Source organism: Vulpes lagopus, chromosome 18 (assembly GCF_018345385.1).
Source record: "Vulpes lagopus strain Blue_001 chromosome 18, ASM1834538v1, whole genome shotgun sequence".
NCBI lineage: Eukaryota > Metazoa > Chordata > Mammalia > Carnivora > Canidae > Vulpes > Vulpes lagopus.
Genome location: NC_054841.1, coordinates 31,697,073 through 31,716,419, shown reverse-complemented (window position 1 = coordinate 31,716,419; position 19,347 = coordinate 31,697,073). Strand labels below are relative to the sequence as shown.

General features: G+C 43.6%; 1 long non-coding RNA gene and 1 pseudogene across 2 annotated transcripts; one reads left to right on the top strand and one right to left on the bottom strand.

Annotated features, from left to right (window-relative positions):
- Positions 1-8,436: 8,436 nt before the first annotated feature.
- LOC121477773 lies at positions 8,437-13,329 on the bottom strand. Of its 2 annotated transcripts, none has more exons than XR_005984368.1 (3): positions 13,065-13,329; positions 9,596-9,708; positions 8,437-9,184 (listed from the first exon to the last, which is right to left on the bottom strand). It is a non-coding gene; the product is annotated as an uncharacterized LOC121477773 (long non-coding RNA). The 2 variants fall into 2 exon arrangements; XR_005984369.1 differs by having other exon boundaries at positions 9,596-9,705.
- Positions 13,330-15,085: 1,756 nt separating this feature from the next.
- Positions 15,086-17,043, top strand: LOC121477865 (annotated as a pseudogene).
- The last annotated feature ends 2,304 nt before the right edge of the window (positions 17,044-19,347 follow it).

Below are 19,347 nucleotides of genomic sequence, written 5' to 3'. Positions count from 1 at the left end.
GGATGGGAAAGATGGTCTTTGAGACATTAGACCACCACCTACCCAGGGTGCTGGCTTCATGAATAAAGCAATCTTTCCTTTCCTACCATGACTTGTCTCTCAAGTATTGGTCATGAGCGGCAAGCACCTGACCCTGAGTTTGGAACCAGTTCTCTGTCTGGTGAGAAGACAGTCTTGAATGTTGGTCATTTATTTAGGAGGTGACTCCAGGAAGCTCACTGAAAAAAGGGAGAGAGAAAAGCTGTGAAAGAGTAAATTAATATGTAAATAATGACTTTGGGTAAAACTGGATTCAATTCCACTGGGGGTGGACCTTTGACTGAGGAACACTGCCGCATTGACTATCCTCGTACATGGGTCATTTTGCAAGTATTAAAGAATAAAGTAGGGATGAATTTGCACAATCAAATTTGAACACCCCTCTGCTCAGAAACTGTAGAACGTGCCTCAAAAAAAGGCACTGTGAGGGAGCTCGGGGTTTTATGCACTGTTAGAAACCGAACATCCATATCCTCCTAAATTCACATGTTGAAGCCCTAACCCCGAGTGTGGCTATGTATGGGTATGAGGCCCTTGTGGAAGTGATTAAGGTGAGATGAAGTCATAAAGGCAGGGCCCTGCTCTAATGGGATTAGTGTCCTTCTGAGAGGCGACCCCAGAGTGTGCCTATCTGCTCTCTCTCTCTCTCTCTATCTCTCTTGCCTTCTCTCTCTCCCTCTGTGTATACTTGCTGAGGAAAGGCCATGCGAAGACATAGTCACAATGCAGCCATCTGCAAGTCAGAAAGAGAGCTCTCACCGGAAACTAAATTGATCTTGAACTTGATCTTGAACCTCCAGTGTTCAGAACTGTGAGGTAATTGATTTATTTTTTGAATTTTTGTTTTGTTTTGTTTTTAAATAGATGTGCCTGTCTCTAAAGTTTCTGTTTTTTTAAGCCACACCGTCTGTGGTATTTTGTTATGACAGCCCAAGAAAACTGAGGCATGCACTATCTTTCATTCCCAGTAAGTAAAGGTTGCTCTTGAGGGCATCATAGGTGGCTTGAGGTGGGAAGTTTTGTTAGTATGTGCAGAACTTTCCACCCTGGCTGCCAGAGAACTCAGAGGTTAGCCAAGGGAATATGGAAAGGCCACATAGTATCTGCTCTACCATTGTTTCTGACCTTTGACCGAGGAACACTGCCACATTGACTATCCTCGTACATAGGTCATTTTGCAAATATTAAAGAATAAAGTAGGGATGAATTTGCACAATCAAATGGCATGAGCATTGTAAATTGTGATTGATATGACCAAATTATTCTCCCAAAAGATTATATCAATTTATATTCCGCCTGCAATGTCTGCTTCTGTACCACCTTTCTGACACATCTTATCAGACATTTTGATCTTGCCAGCGACGTAGGTAGAACACAGTGTCTTGTTGTGATTTTCATTTATAAACTTCTTTGGAATCAGTGTCATAGACTGTGAGACAAAGGCAGGGAAGGAAGTTTTCCTGCTTCTTTGGCAACCTTGGCTCATATATCAATTCTTCACAAAGGGCATGGATACGCCTCAAAGGTTGTGGTATCTTTGGCCGGGTTGGAACAGGAAGGAAATCTCCATAGGTATAATCTGGTCCACGTATCACTTGATCTTGGCGGTAGCCATGGTAACAATGGCAATAGCACCAAAGGCAGCAGAAGTAGTTTCAAAGCATCAAAAGCCTTGATGCAGATTAAAGCCCAGGAAATCACAGTGAGTTGAGGGTGGGGTTGAGGAGTAATAGTACATACTGCCCTGTAGTTATGTTTGTGAGCTGGCCTAAGTTACTCCTGCCCACTGCCAGAACAGATGAGATCAGAGACAGAGAAAAGCCATATGTGCTGTTACCCTGTCCCTATATTTTTATCTCTGCACCGAGTCCGTAGTTATTTTGCCAGTCTTCATCAAAGATATTACCTTCTTCTAGAAGAAAGAAGGACCATAACATTCAAGCAGTTGAAAAACATTATTTATTGTCACCTCCACTATCCCCATTGACAAATCAGTAATGGGATGGCCTGTGGAATGAAGAGATCACAAAGCAGGTTATGGGGCATTTAGCAGTAGGAAAATATGGGAGAAACAGGACCTATAGACAGAGAGTTGTATATAAATAAGAGCTGTACAGTGAGAATTCTCTTATAGAAATGTAAGTTCCAGGGTGCCGGGGTGGTTCAGTTGGTTATGCATCTGCCTTTGCTCAGGTCATGATCCCAGGGTCCTGGAATTGAGCCCTACCTCAGGCTCCCTGCTCATTGGGGAGTCTGCTTCTCCCTCTCCCTATGCCACTGCCTCTGCTTGTGTTCTCTCTCTATATCAAATAAATAAATAAAATCTTTAAAAAAAATTTTTAAAGAAATTTAAGTTCCAAAAATCTCACATTGGTAAAGATCTGTGCTAAAAAATTATTTGACTTCGCTTCTGCTAGGGGTAGCCAGATAATACAAGCTAAGTCTTGTATTGTATACAATTTAAAAGCAGGTTGATACATAAATATATATCTAAATGATTGATGAGTTGATAACAGAATAAAGAATTACTGAGCCAAAATCTAGGATAAGGCAATAATCCAGAAAAGGAGCATGGTGCTCAGAACTGTTTTTGCCCTAAGATCATTTGTTGATTTGAAAGTAACAGCTAGAGGACTGAGCTGTGATTTTTGACAGTGTCAAAGGGTGAGAACAAATGTCAAAGCTCAGAGACAGCCTAAGGAAAGAAGAGCAATGTAAGTCCAAATAAACATTCAACATAAGAAACAAAAATAATAATGTCATAGAAGGTCTAAAAATATGGAATTAAAATATAAAGAGAAACAAGAGCTTTTGTGGGATGATGGGGATTAGATGCTCACGGATTTCAGATTTGCAACGACAAAGTTAAGCTTTTAAATTCAAGTTTGGGGGCAGCCCTGGTGGCGCAGCGGTTTGGCGCCGCCTGCAGCCTGGGGTGTGATCCTGGAGAGGCGGGATCGAGTCCCACATTGGGCTCCCTGCATGGAGCCTGCTTCTCCCTCTGCCTGTGTCTCTGCCTCTCTCTCTCTCTGTGTCTATGAATAAATAAATAAAATCTTAAAAAAGAAAATAAAACCTTTAAAAAATAATTAAATAAATTCAAGTTTGGGGGAACACCTGACTTGGCTCAGCCATTGAGCATCTGCCTTCAGGTGAGGACCTGAACTCAGTCCAGGGATTGAGTCCCGCATTGGGCTCCCTGCGAGGAGCCTGCTTCTGCCTTTATGTCTCTGCCTCTCTGTGTCTCTCATGAATAAATAAATAAAATCTTTTTTAAAATATCAAATTTGGTTTTATTTATTTATCATTTTTTAAAGGTCTTCTACTTTTTAATTTTTATTTTTTAAAAGTAATCTCTATTTCCATAATTGAACTCAAACTCATGACCCCAAGATCAAGAGTTGCATGCTTTACCGATTGAGCCAGCCAGGCACCCCAAGTTTTTTTTTTTTTTTTGAAGTAAAGTATTTTTATAGGCGTAAGGATGGAATACCTAAAAATTAGTTAGCAAATTCAGTTTGACTTGTTTAAACATTCTTCCAAAAGCGAGAGCCTTGTCTTTGACACAGACTCATTATGTATACTCTTGTCAAATTTAACATCCATTATTGGGAATATAGAAGACAAAAAACAAATAAGATTTTTAAAAAAAGAAAAACCCAGAAGATCAGATAAATGATAGACCAATTCACAATCACTAATGATAAACCAAAAAATTAAATACCATCTGAGTAGCCTAACAGACAAAGCAATTGTGGGTGCCCAGGCAGGCTGGCCTTGCACCCTGTTCTTTCCCCTTGTTGCCAATCCTTCACTGAGTTCATATCCTGTAGATTCATACCCCCATATTCATTAAAGGAATTATATTCAATTTCTCTTCAGAAACTTGTGCTATTATAAGAGTCTGTTTTTGGGATCCCTGGGTGGCGCAGAGGTTTGGCGCCTGCCTTTGGCCCAGGGCGCGATCCTGGAGACCCGGGATCGAATCCCACATCGGGCTCCCGGTGCATGGAGCCTGCTTCTCCCTCCACCTGTGTCTCTGCCTCTCTCTCTCTCTGTGACTATCATAAATAAATAAAAAAATTTAAAAAAAAAAATAAGAGTCTGTTTTTAGTGACCCAAAAAGCCAAAAAGAAACACAGAATCTCTGGGGCTATGGAGAAGAGCTGACTTGCCAGCTATCAGTGGCATTTCTGAGCCTGCTGTCTGCTTATTCCTGGAAGTCTGTGCAGGGTTACCAGCCAGGGGTATCTTATTCATTCTGTCCTCCCTTCTCTGATGCATGCTTTTTTCCATGTTGATCACATTACAGGGGTGTTCTGTTTTAGGCTAACCTGAATGACTTGGGTTCTTTTGCTTGTACAGAATTGAGCAATTGGCTTACTTATATTCTGATTTGTCTGCTTCCATCAGTGGGGTGGATCAACAAAAGGACACCTACAACATATGATGGGAAAGCCAAAAAGACCCGTTTTCCAGAAAGGCAGCTACATCCCAGCCTGTGTACAACAGATGCCCCCCCCACCCCGAAAAAATTTGCATGTGCTATATTAGTGTGCACATTTCCTTTTTTAATGTAACTGAGTTGGCTCCAGGCAAATAACATCTGACTAGGGGGAACTACAGCCGGAAGGTGTCGGCTACTCTTGCAGCTTACCACGTAAGGGAGTAGAATTCTCTAATTCCCAAGTTTTCTAGAGCTTCCCTTGACAGTTTTAGGACCATTTGCCTCACAGTCTTTCCCTCCCTTTGCCTTTCACCACTGTGCTCTAAGTGCATATAAATGATCCCTCTTGCCCACGATCTTCTAATATTCCCTGCCACCCTGTTTCCCTAAGCCAAGCCCAAACAGTCAGTTTTAGGGATCTTTGTGAAACTGTGTGGTTGTCTTTCCCCACATGAATCCTTTGAAATCTTTCTGGTGGGGAAAACATTTGGTCCCAAACTCTTTGATCAAGATGAAGTTAACATTTTTCGAACAATAGTTCAAGATTTTTTTTACTGAATTCAGAATAAAGTTAGATTGGATCATCTGTTCTGAGAATAATTTCTCGAACTAGCTACACTATGCAAATCACTTTAGGATTAAAAGAAATCAGGGCTCCTGGCTGGCTCAGTTGGTGGAGCATGTGACTCTTGATCTCAGGGTTGTGGGTTCAAGCCCCATGTGGTGTGTAGAGATTACTTAAAAATAAAATATTAAAAATAAAAAGTCAAGAAGAGTTTGGTCAGGTAATGTTGCATTGACTATATCTCTTAGCTATTGCTGAATAGTACTGGTATTGCCGTATTATTAACAATAAATTGATTCAACCATACTTCAAATAAAATCTGTATTATAATTTTGTAATAAATGCTATGCATCCACACATGGTATATAATATAATATCTATTATTACATATACTATAACACACCATATATAATATAAAGTTGTTATGGCAGACTCAAGAGCCCAAGGATTATAAACCAATAATAGAAGAGAAAACCAGAATTAAAGTATGACAGGATTCCAAGGACTGAAAAACTCAGTAATGTGTCAATTTCTTAAACCCTCATATTTTTTAGGCATCCTGAGACAGTCCAGCTGTAGAGGCAGATTAATTTACCAAAAATATACCAGCATGAACTATTCTGCAGGCTTTCCATCAAGGGTGCAGCCAAAAACTGCAATATTATCTTTGTTTCACTGATTGGGTAACTGATAGAGAGGTTAAGTAGATTCCCCTACGGTTTTACACGATGAGTTGGTAACAAAACCAGGATTAGAACCAAGTGGCATCCAGCATTAAGCAGGATGTGCCAGGTACATCTTCTGTGAATTGGCAGCCTTGCAATATTCTGAATATGACCCTTTTTTAAAAATCATCTGTCACCACACGATGGTATTTTAATATCATTGACTACATTCCCTATACTGTACCTTTCATCCTTGTGATTTATTCATTCCATTACTGAAAGCCGATAACTCTGGCACCTCCTTTACTCATTTTGCCCATCTCCCCACACTCCTCTCTTCTCACAACCCCCAGTTTGTTTTCTGTATTTATGGGTCTGTTTTTGCATTTTGTTTGCTTGTTTATTCATTTGTTTTTTTAAATTCTACATATAAGTGAAATCACAGAGTATTTGTCTTTGTCTGACTTATTTCACTTAGCGTAACACCAGAGAGTTCCAGAGAGTTCTCCTCCAGAGACTACAGGGTTTGAATACAAAAAAAAAAAAAAACACATAAGCCCCACAGGCAAGGGTTTTCTTAGAAGGCACAGCTCTTAGGAGTAGAAATCAGTCTTAGTCTCAGTGAAATCAGTCTTAGTCTAGTCTCAGTGAAATCAGTCTTAGTCTCAGTGAAATCAGTCTTAGTCTCCCACATGAGTGTCTGTCCTCGTGAAATCACATTTAAAATTACGTCAGAACCAGCCCTAAAGGTTAAAAAAAGAGAGACATCCTACCTATTTCATTTTGTTCTTCAATAATGCGGGCAGCTTATGGTCTGAAATGCATATTCTAGGAACGCTACATTCTAGTCGAGCCACATTTAAGAAACTTACCTCTTCCAGCTAGAGTCATGGTCCATGCCCTGATGTGTACTACCCTAAGCACATGTGAGTACTGATAAAGTACATGTGTGTACATATTTTTGTAAGCCCAGTTCCTTGTTACTATGTCCTGCAGTTGAACTGGAAATCATTGACAATAAATGACAATAAAATAAGGATATAATAATAAAATAATGACTCCCACTTGGCCCATGATTCTGTATGTGGTACCCAAGTGTGCTTAGGGCTCAGTAGGTTGCTGCAGCCTGAGATTCACAACCCCCAACTGTTCTGGGTCTCAAATGGCTGAATTGCAGCCTCTACCCACCTTCTGGGAATTTTCTCTTCTTCCAAATCAGGAAACTGAAAGGGGATACTTTCTAGCTTGATCTTGATCATCCCAAATCAGCCATCTTCCTCAGGTATAACAGCAAGAAGCCAGCTAAGAGAAATAACTGAGAGCATGAGTTTTGCAGGCAGATCTGGGTTCAAGTCCAACCCTTGTACTTACTAGCCATGAGGCATTGGGCAAGTTACTTAAATTGCTCCAGTGTCCTGGTTTGGATTCCCTGGAAACAGATCTTCAGGCACCTAAGAATTTTCCCAACCACAGGGCAAAAGAGTTGGTTCTTTATCAGCTATTGATGGAGGGCTACTTGGGGTGGGCAGGGGGAGCATTAATTCCTTGGCCTTTCTGGCTGTCCCACCTCCCCTACTCCTTGCTCCCATAGGAGAAGGACAGACCCTCAGGCAAATAATTGTAGATGTGGGCAGTTGATAATCTATCCCTGGCCCCAGAAATGGTAAAATGTGAGAGGATATAGTCAGACCCCGACAGTAACCATTTTACCCAGCTGCATTTCTGCTGTCTCTAAAACCCACCTCACAGGGCCTGCACATAGTGGCCCTGTAGCCCATAGAAATTACTATCATTACAGCTCGGGCAGGGGGTGGAGGCAGGAGCTGAGAGAAGTATAGTGAACCAAACATATGCCTCTCCAAATGTGGCCACATCTTAATCCTCAGAACCTGTCAATATATCACCTCACATGGAAAAAAGGGGACTTTGCAGATGTGATTAAATGAAAGATCTTGAAATGGAAAGATGATCTTGGATTGTTCAGTTGGTTCCAATGTCATTACAAGGATCCTTATAAGAGGGAGGCAGGAGAGTCAAAATCAAAACAGGAAATGTGATTTTGGAAGTAGTGGGGCCAGGAGCCAAAGAATGCATATGGCTCTAGGATATGGAAAAGGCAAGGTAGGAGGATCTCCCCTAGAGCCTGTGGAAGGAACGCAGCCCTGCTGACCCATGGTCAACTTCTTTTAAATTAATTAAACAAGGAGGCCATTAGATGAAGTGGTTCTAATACCTTAGCCTATGTAAACAAGCCAAACCCTAAACCCATACATGCCTCAGAGTTAAGAAATTGAAACCAATTACAATTGACTAGGCTCTCCCAAGTGAGGCAAATGCTTAAGCAGCCACTGCCAATCAAATAATGTTCTTGCTTTGCTTCCACTTTTTCTCTACAAAAGAGAAATAATGTTTCTCCTCGTTCCTGTGATAGAGCACCTCTACCCACTTCTGGTTTGGCACTGCTCAATTTGAACTCATTTTTGCTCCAACTCTTAAAATTTTTATTATGCCTCAGGTTATCTTTTCTGACCTGCAGAACTGTAAAATGATAAATTGTGTTGGTTTTAGCCACTAAACTCATGGTAATTTGTCACAGTGGCCATAGAAAACTAATATAGAAGGGTATACAAGGGGGCACCTGGGTGGCTCAGTGGTTGAGCATCTGCCTTTGGCTCAGGTCGTGATCCTGGGGACCTGGGATGGAGTCCCACGTGGGGCCCCCTGCAGGGAGCCTGCTTCTCCCTCTGCCTGTGTCTCTGCCTCTCCCTCTCTCTGTGTCTCTCATGAATAAATAAATAAAATCTTAAAAAAAGAAAAATACTTAATATGTAATAATATTTCCTATGAGCTGGCACTAAGTGCTTTGAGTATCTTGACTCCTTTCATCCTGAATCCAACCATAAAACATTTGCTACATGGAATGTAACTCATCTTGCCATATTGAATGTCCTTTTATACCTCTTCTTTTCTATAGCTTAATGATAAAAAGCTTTAAATTCATTTTATCATTACGGTTTCCTTATGCATTCAACCCGTTCTCTTCTGAGAAAACATCTGGTGGCAAAAGCTTCCTCTTCCTGACAACCAGAGAGTGGAGGCTGACACAATTCCACCCAAAGCAAGTGAAAAAAAAAATTGGCCTTGGCTCCTTTAAGTCTCCCTTAATCCAGATGGATGCTCTTCATCCTTTGCGGTTTGCTCTGGCTTAGTACAGTCATACAATCATTTAAGGAAGATTCCATGCTGCTTTCACGGTCGAAGGTGCAGCTTAGACGAGAATCTTCTTTCCATCATCACCAATGATGAACTTTCCAGATTGAAGTGATGGAAACATCAGTGGTATGGCATTCCTGGAGTTCATTCTCTTTGCTCCCCAGGGAGAGCTCGACTTGGCTTGGGGTTATTGCAGCACGAAGTTCCTCACTCAGCTAGAAAATCCACGAGAGACTCAGGGCAGCAACTGTATTGCTGTGAATATAAAATCACCATGAATATAACAATCAAAGGTTTTGTATAATGGGAAAAGTCCTGGAGCTTGGAGAAAGAACCTCTGTTACCTTGCAGGTCAGTATGCTATTATATTAGACCTTCACTCTGTCTCTGTGTCTCTCTCTCGCCCTTTCACTTTGTTTCCCACTTATTTCTAAATAGTGTTACATATAGATAAAGGGGGAAAGACAACTGGGCCACCACTTCATGAAGAAACAAAGAATGATGGCTTATTAACAGCAAAGTCATTTAACCAAGGCTTTTAGGTACGGATTATGAAACTAAAGAACAAAACAAATGTTTGTTTGATTATGAATTGTCCTTGGGTTTCATGGAGGATTCAGACTCTTGAATCGAATTTTCACCTGGGTTATTGTATGTGTTTCCTACCTGTTACTTTATCGATCTTCCCTTTACAGCTGTAAATTCTTCAGGGTAAGCCCACAGTCTTCTTTATCTTTGCTTCTCCAAATCCCAGGTGATTCCAAACACCTAAAAGGCTGCTTATTGAATGGAATGACAAGTTGACTGACTGCATCCATTCATACATGAGTAAATAAAGTTCACACTTTAGCATTGTTGAATTATTCCAGGTTGTAGCTGAATGCCCAGCCCGGAATTTGAGTGAACTCAGTGATCATTTGTTGTGATACCTGAGCCTTACCCATCCCCTTCTCCAGGACTCTCCAAAAGCCAGCCCTATTCTGGTGACTTCATTCCCCACATGCTTTGTCATTGCAGTGCAATTCAATAAGTATTTTTTGTGCTCTCGTGGAGAAAAGTGTGGTGATACCCACACCGTTAAGCAGTTTATAGCCTGCATAAAATTATTCAACTCCAACAACCAAATGACATTATAGTTGTGTACTGGTCTATTCCATGGCATTCTTGCCTTAGAGGTAAGGTAAACCATAGGTAAACCACTCCCAGAACAGTATGGAGATACAGGCAGAACAAAGAAACAAAGATAGGCCCCCTTAAAAAGAGGAGAGCAAAACAAAGGAATGAGGAAGAGTGAGACAGGAAATTCTACAGTACAAGGGACTAACCTGGAATTCAAAGGGGGAAGAGAAAACACTTCCTCTTTAAACCCAGAATAAGAAAATGTTTTCAAAAATAGAACAACAGAAAGGATTGTACATCTACGATTTGGGAAGGTCATAAGGAAAAGAGAAGAGGCTTCTAAGGTTTTAGAATCTGATATCCTTAAGGCTAGTTTCTGATATGCTTCTAGATAAGGTCAGGATTTCTCAACTGGCCATTAGAGATGCCCTCTGGGTGGGTGACCTTGGGTGATTTACTTGACCTCTCTGTGCCTTTTTTTTTTTTTTTTTTAATGCATCTATATACATCATGGAGTTGTAAGAATAAGTGAATCAACAGGCCTGGAATGATGCCTGGCATTTAGGGAGTATACTATAATTATTATCCAATATGATTACTTTTTGTTGTTGCTACTGCTGTTATTGTTAGAACAATTCAGCAAAATAAGAATCCAACTAATTGTTAGACATTGTTTCACACATATATCAAACAGGCCAAACAAATAAATAGCAACTTCAGTGACAAATAAAAGTGGGAGAGATCTTGTCTTTGACCTTTTAAACCATCTTGTACAAACCAACCACTTACAGGACAGCTAAGGATATTGTAGGGGAGGAAAAACTTTTCTTCCACCCGCTTATGCTCAGTACCTGAGGCCTGTGAACTAAACTGACAAAGGAGAAAAAAGGTTTGTCTCCCACGAATATAGGAGCCAACAGAAAAAATAGCTGATTTACCAAATGGTTAAAGTGAAATCCCTATGCACCTAATTTAGTAGAGGAAATGGAGGAAGGAGAAAGGCTTCTAGATTTCTTTAGGTAGATTTCTTTAGGAAAGCCTCTTTTCTTTAGGAGGGGGCACATGGCTGGCTCAGTCAGTTAAGCATCTGCCTTTGCTCAAGTCATGATCCCAGATTCCTGAGATGGAGTCCTGCATGGGGCTCCCTGCTCCGTGAGGAATCTGCTTCTCCTTTTCCTTCTGCCCCTCCCCCAGCTTATACTTTTTCTTTCTCAAATAAATGAATAAATAAAATCTTTTTTTTAAAAAAAAGGAAAGATGAATGAGTTTTTAGAACAGGTGAGAGATAAGCACTTTGTGATAACATTTGTCTTTACAGGTGTGAATGGTATTCCCGTCTTCATAAAACTCTTCCCTCCTAGGAGATTTATAGTAGCCTCATTTCCCAGAAATTGCAGCTTTTCCTCAGATATGGGAAGCTCAAGGAGGCTTTTTTCTGCATCTGTTGAATCTCAAAAGTCTTAGGCTTAAAATAACCTTTAAGCTAATTCTGGGGTTCAAATGGACCTCTACAACAAACACACAAAAAAGTTCATGGAATGCTTGGAATAAGACTTCTTGTTGTTTTGCTTCTCTTTTTACAAGGTGTGTGTGTGTGTGTGTGTGTGTGTGTGTGTGTTTCTCTTGAGATTGTAATGAACATGATCACACCACAAGTAAAGTTAGAAGTGGGTCAGAAGGCGCTCTGAAGCCTTATTTGGTTGCTGGAGGTCATTAAGCGTGGCTGACCCTAACGCGATGTTAAATATGCATACGTCAAAAAAAAAATAAGCTAGTAAGTAAAAAGTGCTACATATATTTTCTGATGTTAAAAATATTAAATTTAAATTAAAAATACTAAAAAGAATTCCTTTTCAAAGTATTTTTAAGGAAAAAAGCAGGTCCTTGGAACTTCCGTTGTCTCCTCCTGCCCTGTCCCACATTCACATGGTGATTTTTTTGGGGGGTGATGGGCAGCAACTCACCTTTGCAGTGGCACTGCCTGCAGGGTGGGGTGCAGACCCTACACCAAGGTGACCACATTGAGATTCTGACATGGGAAGTGGAAAGTGAATATAGGTGAGCAGGTCTCTCTCTCTGTGTCTGTCTGTCTCCTTTAACTTTTCGTTTCATGCTGTCTGATCATCCTGGTAAGTGTTAACATGGTCATCCCATTTGCCTGCAACCGTGTTAGTCCCCTCACCTTCATCCCCATCCTCCTCCTCACCTTCATCCCCGTCCTTCTCCTCACCTTCACCTCTATCCTTCTCCTCACCTTCATCCCCATCCTCCTCACCTTCATCTCCATCCTCCTCACCTTCATCTCCATTCTCCTTCTCACCTTCATCTCCATCCTCCTCCTCACCTTCATCCCCATCCTCCTTCTCACCTTCATCTCCATCCTCCTCCTCACCTTCATCCCCATCCTGCTCCTTACCACGGAGCCTTCTTCCTCCACCCCATCAGCCTCCTGATCCTGGTCTACGGGTTAGCTTTCCCATGAGCAGGGATGCTTCTCTCATTCTCTGCATCCTACACGGAGTCCTTCTTCCAGTCCCCAGAGGCCTGCTAGCCGGGGGGTGGGGCACAAAAGGGGGAGTAAAATGCAGTGCCAGGTTGGGGACTCTGGTGACAAAGCTATGGAGTCTGCTGTGGCAGAGAAGACGCACAGAGGTGGCCACAGGAGCAGAAGAGAGAAACTGCAAAGAGCAGCCAGTCTAAGACAACTTTGTTTCCAGGACACCCAGGCTGACATAATCGCCAGACCTCACATCAGAATCATTGGGAATATCCATACATGAACTTCTTACTTAAGGGTTTTTAAATCAGTGGTTTTGCTTTAAAAGATCTAGCCACCAACACCCAGGAAAGTACATCTAGTGACTCTCCCATTCTGCTCCCTAACCCCTTCAAAGAACTCTCCATTCACCCAATTGTCTCAATCTGGTTCTCCCAGCACCATCTGCCTCTCAGGTGAGGAAAGGGAAGCTGGGAGAGTCCTGGTGTCTCGACCCAAGTCCCGCACACAAGTCCTTACCAGGTTTCCTGCACCGAAATGGAGTCCCCTCCTTCCACAGTCACTGAGCGAGGACACCTCTGTGACAGCAATGCCTTTAAGACTCAGAGTACAGCCAGCATGCAGAGGTGGACACCACCCAGAGGCTAGGCTCTGCTTCACTGTGGAGCAAGTTGAAGCACAGCCCGTTTCTGCTCAGCTTTTTTTTTTGACCTTCATGCCCTGATCTTCCCTGGTATCCTCCAGGGATAAATCCACAAATCTCCCCACTGTCCCAGAGAAAAGGGATTTTGTACCACAGGTATAACAGGCATCTTTCTTCCTTCCTATGGCATGTGGATTTAAACAGAGCCTTCTCCTCGTTATAAAGAAGTTTCTTTCTAGATTGCCATTCTTTCTAGTAGCCCTGAAGTGAGGCCAGGATCATGGGGGCGGGGGGGGGGGCGGGGGGGGGGGGGCGGGCGGGCGGGGCAGTGTGTCTCCCTGACAAGTGTACATGGAACAGCTCAAGGTATTTAATTATCTTGCAGACTGGAAACAGTAAGTCAGGAGGCTTAGGCTCTAGGTTGGCTCTTCTCTTAGTCATTTTGTTTTTTACCTTCTCCAAACCTTGGCTTTTTCATCTGTCATATGGGAAACTATCCCACCCTATTTAATATTAATTCTTAAAGTCAACATTAATGTGAACATCAAATAGAACCAAGCCTGATTGCTCTGAAGGCTCTAAAATATTCCATTTGAGGGCGGGCAGGATAATTTTACTAAAATGCAAACCTGTATTTATTTTGTATGTGTAGCCAGCCACTAACATCTTTAAAGTAAAAGCAGCTCTTTCAGTTTCCAGGGAAGCTGAAGGTCACTAAAGATGAGGGTCAGGGTGTGAGGGCCTTTGTGGGACCAGGGGGGCAGTGGTATGCAGGAATTGTAACAGGTGCTCTGGTGTCTTGTCAAGATCCTCACTTCAGGACCAAGAAACTCACCGCCTCCATTGCCAGGGGTTTTGGCCCCTGGTGGCTACCTTAACCAGGGCTATGTGCCCTTCCTGGGGGTAGCCTGAGTCCAAAGATGGGTTGCTTCCTGTCAAGACAGCTCTGAAGGGCCACCCAACTCCAGAGCTCTGAGTGGGTTTGGTTGAACCTGTACAGTGGCAGCATCACAGCCATTTCCCAATCTGCCCAACCCCCCCTCACTTACTTCCTCTAAAGTATTTTGTTCCCAAAAGTTCTCCCCCTAAACTTCCCATATGGAGCTCTTCATTTCAGACTCAGCTTCCCTGACATGGGGAAAGGGGCTGCCAGGCATGCTAAGTGTGCGAAGACCTCATTCTTAGCTCTGCCAGTACCTGCAGGAGGGACAAGGTTTCATAAGAGATGTTGCATCTCTGGGCATAGTGGGTGCTGGACCACAGAGAGACTACAAAAGTCTTCTTGAAGTCTGTGTCTCCGCCTTCTGCATCATCTCCCTCTGGCCCATAGATTAAATGCTGTCTGCATTAGCCAACCAAGAAGTCACCAGGCATTTGTTGTGTCTAGGGCAAGCCCCTGGTGTCCTCTCCTGGGTTTGTGCCTGCTATCTTATGTACCTTGGAGCACAATCTTTCTGGAGTCCACTGTCCTCATGTTTCCCTTGGCACCTAAATAAATTCCCAGGGTGATTGCCAGCATTCAAATAAACAACCCTGACCTCAGCCTGAACTGAAGGAGGGGAGTGGGGAGTCACCTCGGATAACCTTTTCTCCCCATTTATGGAACACAGACTTTAGCACATGGCCCAGTAGGACTATGACTTAAGTTATTTATATTCAATACCCACATGTCTTGAATGAGAAACTCATAACCAGCCAAGAAGGACATGTCAGGGACAGTGATTTATGTTATGGCACTGAGAGATCTCATAAGTGGGAGGTGACTTATATGACATGGGCACCAACCAATCCACTGGATGCCAGCCAGTCAGAACAGGTACCTATAAGCCAGCTGTGCTGGATTGTACCAGCAAGGCTCTACCCTGCTGAGCCCTGCATCACTGACTCTCCATAAAACATGAGGGGTAAGTGCTGTTTTAGTTGGGTTCCTCCAAAAAAGCACGATCTGAAAGAAGGGCGTGGGTGTGGGTAGCCTGCCTGGGAGATGATCCCAGGAAGCAGGAGTGAGGGGTGGGGAGAACAAAACAGGGAAGGGCAAAAAGCCAACACAAGTGTGTTACTGCTGTGGGCATCTGAGGCTCAATCCCACTGGGACCTTCTGAAGAACCATGGACAAAGCACATCAGAAGTGTTCTACCAGAGGATGGAGGCTGTGGCATTTAACTGTTGATTCCATCCCCCATTAGATGAACATTGCTCCCTCCCAGGGCATTAGCTCCCTTGCACTTTCCAGTTACCTGAATTTGCCCAAGGGAACTTCCATTGTCTTTGAGAAAGCAGAGTAGTTTCCATGTAAGCTTTATAAAGAATGCTGACAAAGCATGAAAACTGACTGTCAAAGGTGTGCCTAAATCAGTTGAGAAGGTGTGACATAGGACATCACAAACATCTGCTAAAAGTGCTTAATAAAGGTACAGATGAAGTGCACCAAGATGCACTTTTTTTAAATAATAAATTTATTTTTTATTGGTGTTCAATTTGCCAACATACAGAATAACACCCAGTGCTCATCCCGTCAAGTGCCCCCCTCAGTGCCCGTCACCCAGTCACCCCCACCCCCCGCCCACCTCCCCTTCCACCACCCCTAGTTCGTTTCCCAGAGTTAGGAGTCTTCATGTTCTGTCTCCCTTTCTGATATTTCCCACACATTTCTTCTCCCTTCCCTTCTATTCCCTTTCACTATTATTTATATTCTCCAAATGAATGAGACCATATAATGTTTGTCCTTCTCCGACTGACTTATTTCACTCAGCATAATACCCTCCAGTTCCATCCACGTCGAAGCAAATGGTGGGTATTTGTCGTTTCTAATGGCTGAGTAATATTCCATTGTATACATAGACCACATCTTCTTTATCCATTCATCTTTCGATGGACACCGAGGCTCCTTCCACAGTTTGGCTATTGTGGCCATTGCTGCTAGAAACATCGGGGTGCAGGTGTCCCGGGGTTTCACTGCATCTGTGTCTTTGGGGTAAATCCCCAGCAGTGCAATTGCTGGGTCGTAGGGCAGGTCTGTTTGTAACTCCTGAGGAACCCGCACACAGTTTTCCGGAGTGGCTGCACCAGTTCACATCCATCCCCGCCAGCAGTGCACGAGGACCGCCACGGGCCGCGTCATCCGTGGGCAGGGGAAGGGCCCCGGCTCCGGGTTCCGCGCACCTGGAGCACCGCGAGGGCGCTGCGCGTCTGCGCGCCGTGGACTTGGCCGAGCGGCACGGCTGCGTCAAGGGCACCGTGAAGGACATCATCCACGCCCCGGCCGCGGGGCACCCCTCGCCAAGGTCGCCTTCCGGGATCCCGGCCGGTTTAAGCGGACGGAGCGGTTCATCGCCGCCCACAGGGCCATGTGCTCCCGGCGGGCGCTGTGCGCCAGGGCCCCACCGTGCGCTGTCTGGGGAAGCCTGGACACAGCGGCGAGTTCGCCCGAGCCTCCGGGAACTAGCGACCGTCACCTCCCACAACCCGGAGACCAAGAAGACCGAGTGAAGCTGCCGTCGGGTTCGACGAAGGTCATTTCTCCCGCCAACACAGCCGAGGCGGGTGTGGTCGCCGGAGGTGGCCGCACTGACAAGCCCATTCGAAGGCTGCGTGCCTACCACAAGTACAAGGCGAAGAGGAATTGCTGGCCACGTGTGCGGGTGTGGCCGTGAGTCCTGTGCGGCATCCTTCTGGAGGTGGCAACCCCAGCACATGGGCAAACCCTCCACTATCCGCAGAGATGCCCCTGCTGGCCGCAAAGTGGGTCTGATTGCTGCCCCCCGGACTGGGCGTCCCCGGGGAACCAAGACTGTGCAGGAGAAGGAGAACTAGGCTTGAGGGGCTCAATAAAGTGTGTCCTTCTGCCAAAAAAAAAAAAAAAGAAAGAAAGAAAGAAATCTGGAAGTGTGGGAGAGGGCAACATATGCTTCTTGTCTATCCAGCAGTCCTTCCATTGGGGAATCACCTTTCTCTTCTCATTGTAGTTGTGTTTGCTCTATGTAGTATGCAGAATAATGGTCCCCCAAAGATATCCATATAACAATCCATGGGACCTATAAATATGTTACATTGGAGGCAAAGGGGAATTAAGGCTGTGGAAGGAATGAAGATCACTGGTCAGCTGACTTTCATGTGGAAGATTATCCAGTGGGATTATAATCCTCTGGATTATCCAGTGGACCCAATGTAATCACCATGTCCTTTTAAGTGGAAGAAGGGAGACAGAACTTGAACTACAAAGATGACAGCATGACATGGATGTTACTGGCTTCAAAAGTGGAAAAATTGGGCACAAGCCATGACACACAAGAGTATTCTATAAGGTGGAGAAGGCAAGGAAATGGATTGTCCTTTAGAGCCTCTAAAAGGAAGGCTGTCTGGCCAAAACCCTGATTTTAGCCCAGTGTTTCCTATTTTAGACTTCTGACCTCTAGAACTGTAAGATAATAAACTTGTTATTTTAAGCCACTAAGTTTGTGGTAAATTATCATAGCAGTGATGAGAAACCAATACACTCCATCTGATTTGAGGCTGACTGGGCCAATTTGTCACCCCAGGGATGGGATCATGACCTAGTCATTCATGTCCCAGGCCACAGTGATTCATGCAAGAACAAGCACATGATCTAGGCAGGACTAGGCCTCTCCCAGGGCTAATGGGAAAGATGCATCCTTAACTGGGATATGCTGTGGCCTCCATTGTCCTTCCACTGACCCTTGCGATTATAGGCCTCCCACCAAGATTGCAGCAAAGGGAGTGAAAGCAACGAGGATGTCTGCCTGTGGGAAGCTTTCAAGAGCTGAGCCTGGAAGTGATGGATTTCACATCTGCCAAACTTCCTTTAATCAGACCAAAATCCCATGGTTCCACCCCACATCAGGGACACTGGGAAATGTGGTCAGGAAGCCCCAGGAGGTAAGAGGAAAAGAATTTCAGGAATAGCTAGGCATTTCTCCCTCATTAGCTTGAAATCCTTCCCTTTCTAACCCAACTGGAATTTATATTCATCCCCATAGATTCATCATGAACATAATCACTTATTTGAATATGTCTGCTCAAATTCTACTTTTCCAGAAAGAGCAACAGTGACCACCTTTCCTCCAGCTCCTCTTGGGTACCAGTATTTTTGTTTTCACAATGTTTATCAAGGAATAGAGAAAGGGCAGCTGCTGAGGTTAAGAGAGTGCTATCAGAAAACCCGAGGGATTTTTTCCACCCACACATGCATTTCCCCACAGATAGCATATCTGTCCCCAAAGAAACCTGGCTCTGACTCAATGAGGTTCAGCACCAGGGTGAGCCACAGCTCTTAATGGGGATGTGTGGGGTGGAAGAGGACTGAGGACCACGCTGTACATTTATCACCCAGACAAGCAAATCTGGTCAGAACTTTTACTTGCATGAATTTATTATCAGATAATTGTGTATCATGACACACAAGTCAGATCATGACCCCTAGAATATAGCCACACTTAATAAAGCCCTCTATAACTGCAACTACGTGTCAGATTATACTTGTTACTCTTTCTTTCTTCCTTCCTTCATTTCTTTTTCTTTCTTTCTTATTTTTAAAAGATTTTATTTATTTATTTGAGAGTGAGTGTCAGTGGGGGAGGTATGGGGGAGGGACAGGGAGGAAGGGAGAAGGATAAGCAGACTGTACACTGAGTGTAGAACCCAACTTGGGGGCTTGATCCCAGGACCCTGTGATCATAACCCGAGATCAAAACCGAGAGTCAGATGCATAGTCAACTGAGCCACCCAGAGGCCCCTATTGTGTGTGTGTGTGTGTGTGTGTGTGTGGACTTATTGCAGACCTGGTGAAGTACGTGGACCTCTTTCTTAGAATAATGTTTTGAAATTCATAAAACAAAATATTTAAGGATACAAAGGAAACCAATTATATTGAAATGCGCCTACCAAAACATTTAAAACTAAACAAATGTTTGTTATATATGCCTCTTTTTTTAAGATTTATTTATTCATTTTAGGTCGGTGGGGGCAAAGGGAGAAGGAGAATGTACAGTTGAGTGGTATTAAGTATATACATATCACTGTGCAACCATCACCACTATAAATCTCCACAGCTTTTTTCATCTTGCAGAATTGAAACTCTGTGCCTATTATACAAGAAATCCTCTTTACCCCTTCCCTCATCTCCTGGCAACTACTGTTCTA